Below are 6,122 nucleotides of genomic sequence, written 5' to 3'. Positions count from 1 at the left end.
GGTTGAAATGGTCACGTCTACCATTCCTTGCGTTACAGCCGTAGGTGCATCCACAGTTGTACAGTTGTTAAAGAGGGATTATTCACCACTGTGTTCAATTAAGACTGGTAAAAAGAATGTTATTGTGCCAAAGAGAAGTACTATCATTTTGAAATGTAGAGTTAGATTGTGCGAGATGACTGATCAAGGACTGTTTGTACCATATCCTGAGTCATTACAAGATTCATGGGAATTTTGTGAAACTTTAGTCTTGTTGCCAAGACATTAGCTGGTAATGTGAATATTGTATTGAGCAGCCTAAGTGATAAGGATGTAATTATTTACAGAGAACTACACTGGGAGAAATACAGCCCATACAGTCTGTAGTGCCCTGATACCTAGAGATGAACATCTGGATTAGGTTCAACAGTGTTCAGTGTCATCAGTTAGGGAAACAGAATCGTGGGATCCACCAGTCAGTCTAGACCACTCAGATGGGAGTCAGCAGGAGCAAGTCGGGAGTGGTCTCCGAGAAAAGTGTAGGGCATTTTCAAAATCAGATGATGATGTTGGAAATGTTCCTGACCTGAAGTTAGAGATTAATCTGAAAGACAATACCACTGTGAAGAAAACATAATGTCAATTCCACCACTTCTACACAAGGAAGTGAAAGACTATGTAACTGATTTGATCAGAAAAGGGTGGATTTCAAAGATTTCATCTTCTGATTATTCCAGTCCAGTGGTGTGTGTGCGCAAACGGGATGGTAGCCTACGCTAAGATTACAGGCAGATTAATCGTCAAAGTTTCGTTGGCAGGTAACCAATACCCAGGATTCAAGATTCCCTCAATACTCTGAGAGGAAATGAATGGTTCACCCTTCTAGATCAAGGAAAAGCATACCACCAGGGTTATGTTCGGGAAAATGATCGTCATTTGACAGCATTCATTATACCTTGGGGTTTATACGAGTGGAAGTGAATACCTTTTGGTATAGCCCAAGCATCAGGGTGTTTTCAGCGCTTCATGGAAGAGTGCCTTGACGACCTGAGGGACGAAATATGTCTACCCTACTTAGGTGATATTTTGGTGTTCAGCAGAAGTTCTGAAGACCATATACAGCATCTCAGATCAGTGTTGAAGAGACTAGCCTCAAACGGTATAAAGCTAAAACGACGGAAATGTGAATTCTTCAAAAAGGAAGTCCGTTACCTTGGACATCTGGTCTCTGCTGATGGATACAGAATGGATCCTGCAAACAAAGAAACAGTCCTGAAGCTGAAGAGTAAGGAACAACGTACTGTTGGAGATGGAAGGCAGTTACTATAATTCTTGGGTTACTATAGGAAATACATCCCCGACTTTGCACGTCGTGCCAAGCCTCTGTATGACCTTCTGAAAATTGACTAAAGATGTCGCAAGTCTAAGACAAATACAAAGGGGTCACATGGACAAGCCCTTAGTAATCAACATATTTGCTGGTAGCCAATTCACCTTTCAACAGTTTGTGAACAGTTTTTGTAATTTCTACAATTAGGTTTTATTGTCAGGATCATATTTACATTATGGTTATATATTGCATTCATGTGGAAAGTCTAAGATAGTCTATAAACAATAACTGATAGAAAGGCGGATTTCGCGGACATGTCGCTGTTTATGACCTTGCCAGTAATTTGTTATTAGACAAAAACCAGGAATTGCAGTTGTTGTAAGTAGGTTTGATACATGTAAAGAACATGAAGGATTGTCAGTTCCATTGATCTGTTGGTTATTTTAATGAGCAAAATACTTGCAAGTCCGAAGCAGATAATCTGGATTCAGTTATCTCCCCTACCACAAAGGTACGGTAAAAATCCAAGATGGTTGTGTCCATGATTGTTGAATCGTTATCGTTGTGCTCATCATTGTTTACACCGATTAGGGTTCTAAGGCAAAGTACATTCTATTTTGGGTGAACATCGTAACTGCAAAATGTTTTGTTCATAAATTTGATCAAAACCTTACTCTTAATATTTGTTAGATTGAATGAATTATAACACTTTTCAGTAAGTGTGCCTACAGAATTGAATAACGATGTTCCTTTTAGGAATCTGAATGTATAGTTTCCTGACATGTAATGTTATTATCTTGAAATATCAGCGTTACTGTTTATGAATTCATTATAAACCATAACAGTAGTAAATAAGTTGACCATGGTACCTTTGAGAGACCATTGTGTCTGCCTTGACTAAAGGATTACAATTACAAAAGAAGTTATAATGCAACTTAGCATTACCTTGATGCATATCCACTACTCAAGTAATGATAAATATGCCATAAGCACCAGAATTAATCTCTTGTGTAACTATCATTTATGCCTTTGTAATTAAGTTGAAAGTTCATGGTTAAGGTTAAAATATATGCAAGTTCTGAACCCGAGGGGTGTAACATGTTTAGGGTGTGAACTGAAACAAATTGTACCTGATGTCTTAAGGTCTATTGTATTCCTCTGTTCGATTAATGCCACTTGTTTAGATGGTAAATGTTTCCAAATTGCAGTCGCCATATGTTATTAGAGAGCAATCATGTTTTTTTGGCTTAAACCAGTCCATCCAGTTAATACACATGCAAGCCATAGCCGTCATGATATTGGTGTACACAGCGTATTCATTATTTTATCATAAACAGTTTGTATGCAAATAAAACATTTGCTCTAATTGTTGTGTACTGGTTTCTAGATTTGATTGGTGGTCTTTCTTTGGGACTGATCACACTTTTACATATTACTACTAGAATGCAATGAAGTAATTTCTTCTTCACTAGTACTGACAGGTGGAGAGAGCGATACAGCAAGGATTTGTCAGAATTTATTGCATCTATATTTCTTTATTATATCTATTATCAGCTGTGAAGGAGGTTACAGGTCTTTATCATTTAACATTTTATGTATATATTGCAGATTACACGTGCATCGAAACTGAAAGTGTAATAAAACTGGTGTTTAATGCACCGGGTCTCTATATATAGAGTCTCTATCGACTTGCTCCGAAAACATACACTAACGAATTTAGGGTACTTCTCTACATTACAATAGTGAGATCGAACTTGTCGACTTTCGTAACGGTATACGTTATTACCATTCTGAAAACTTATGTTATCAGAAGGTGCATTTTATGAAATAAAGCTGAAATAATAAACTAATAAACCTAATAAACTCGTGAACCTCGAACGTAACTATTTCAACGTTTTCCGATGTATACTGACTGTAGCACCGGAAGACAGACGTAACACATTGATCGAACATTGGAATATGACATGAAACTTTTACGTTTACATTTTTCAGTCAGTAGTGTGGGATTTGACTCTGAAAACCCTGACCATGCACAGATGCAAGAAAAGTATCGGAAAAATGGTCTACAGTGATTTATCGACCAGCCTGAGAAACGTCAAGATTCATAATGACACCCCATGCACGTGTTCGAAACTCGTGCACCACTTGTGCACGTGCTGACCATGCACTGTGTTTGCGTGTGGTGATAATGTGAAATGATGCTGCATACGAAAGATGAATGTCATTATAATGTTCCCCCATGGGTTTTCCTTTTACCAGACTTCACAGTTCGGGTTCCCCTACTTTGTTTGAAGAGTATATTGTAGGCAAGTGGCTTGCATACCAGTATGCAGTAGTCTATTCAAAACGTAGATCTAGTCAAGATCGGGTTCGTCCCACGGCTGTATGTTGTCAACTGGTGGAATCGTCAATATTCATGTCGGTCTTGCCGCTAGAAATACTTTGAAATTGAAAATGTCGCATGTATGTAATATTTTCAGTATTTAGTATGCCATCCAAATCCTGGATTCATTTATTTGCTAAACTAGAAGCAACGTCAACCAGAAGAGACTTTCAGGCCTGAGGATGTACTTTGTCGCGAGTGGGTGCCGAAGCAATACTGGTACTCACAAGATGTCAGCACACGAAATGATAAAGAAAACTCATGTTAGAGAGTAACCAAGCCACATCACTAATGGCTCTACTCTTAGTGGTCCTTAATAATGCATCTCACAATCTTTGGTACGTGGAACATACGTGGTCTTGGTAACGGTGTAGACACTTTGAACCAGAAGCTTGGCCATTATGACGTCATTTGTGAAACTTGGCTTGACGAGTCAAGTAAGTTGAGAATTGCTTGAGAAACTCTACAGAGGTATCAACAGGTCAAAGGGGATGTGGAGGAGTTCTAATGCTTGTCAGAAAACACATGAACTATAAGATATCAGTAACTCACAAAGGTGGATATGAACGTTCACTTTGTGTTTGACTAAAATCATGTGACAGTGAAGTATATATAATTGTTGCTCATCTACCTTCATCAAATGTTTTAGACTCAACATCATGGAACTGTATGATATCTGCTCTCAAGCCGGTCAAACTATACTAATGGGAGACTTTAACACCGACTTGAGAACACACATTGCGCCCATGAAGAAGCATGTTGCAAGTCTACGCAGAGCCCTGACAGTGAGACAGCTATGTTCTATTGTCCCCGTCAGAGGACCTTCACTGTGTAACAGGATACCTGACGGACACTAATATAACCTATTCAGTGTCAGACCACCTTCTTCTCATGATGTTCATGGATATACAAAACAGCTATAAAATTTATGGTGGTGAAAAGTTTAATTGGAGAAAGGCAAATGACTGTGGCCTGAGGTTATGCCGAAACCGTATGACACCGAGGAACATCGTCGTGAAACAACAGTCATGTCTTCATACTCCTCGCCAACAGAGTACTTGCGGGCGTGCTCTTCTCTTGTAGTGGGAGACGAATTTGTTTGTGAGAAGTCTGTGAGAAACTGGTTAATGTAAACGTTGTAAAGCTTCAAGGCATTCCCAAGAATACCCCGAATGAAGTTATGCTGACAGCATAATTCTTATCAGTATACAATCCCATATTGACTCTTAATCTCTTCTTCTTATGGGCAAACTCTGTAGAGCATGTTGCTGCTACTATTTTAAACATGTGTTTATCGGCAGACTTGTTCACTTTAAGTGTGAGCGTGCGCTAAAAGATGTTCCTATTCACCATGCTTCAATATTGTCCAGAAGGTTGAAAAGTACAGTCTCTCTAGTGACGTTTCTGAACGTGATGCTAATGGCAACGTACTCAGTAAATTAATCTAAGTGGACTAGCACTGTGTTGGAGAAAGTGCACTGTATGGATATGTCCCTCCTTGCCAGCCGTGTGGTGTGACGAATGGCCCTATCAGATGTGAACATAATAAACTGTGGCTGTTACCCCAACTTTATCTATGTAAAGCAGCTGTCTCGTATTGTTTCACTTGCATAAAATAAGCTTCAATCAAAGGAATGCTGCTGTGGTACTGTTGCTTATGATATCATTAAGCATGTATTCGTGTCTTGCCGTATGAATATGAAAGAAATATATGAACTGTATGGAAGTGTCATTGATATACTCGATGTAGATTGCTTTGTGGTTTCGTAGGCAAACGATTATGACACTATGATTACATTTCTACTTGGTGGCTTTCCGGAATGTGTTGCTGACATTGCTTTTGATATCTGGTGCAAAATAATGTTCCCATTTGTTGATTTTATATCTAAAGCATGCATCTATTTGTGCAGTATCCTTCATGTCACCTGTACATTATACCTGTCGTAAACATCCAACTGTACCATTGTAATCTTCAGTTAGGGAGGCTTAGACTTAGAGTTAGACTTATCTCTCCTCTTGTCTGCCCCTCGAAGATGCGGGCGAAGATTGGTCTTCAGCAACTCATGCTTGCCGTAAACGGTGACTAACGAGATCGGGTGGTCCGACTCGCTGACTTGGTTGACACGTCGTCGTATCCCAATTACGTAGATTGGTGCTCATGATGTTGATCACTTAATTGTCTGGTCCAGACTCAATTATTTACAAACCACCGCTATATAGCTGGAATAGTGCCGAGTGCGGTGTTGAACAACACACCAACCAAACCATCATCCTGCGTTGTTTGACGTTGCCATCTAACGAAATTACTTAGACTCAAGGTTTCACCAATCGCCTATTATTAGACTGTAACAGCTTCATCCCTACCTTATATATCGTATCCTAATCTTTGCGTATCGTAGATTATCATCCACCCTGTTGTACCCTCATTGT

The sequence above is a fragment of the Haliotis asinina genome, chromosome 1 (assembly GCF_037392515.1).
Source record: "Haliotis asinina isolate JCU_RB_2024 chromosome 1, JCU_Hal_asi_v2, whole genome shotgun sequence".
Taxonomy (NCBI): Eukaryota; Metazoa; Mollusca; class Gastropoda; order Lepetellida; family Haliotidae; genus Haliotis; species Haliotis asinina.
Note: the sequence above shows the minus strand (reverse complement) of the source record.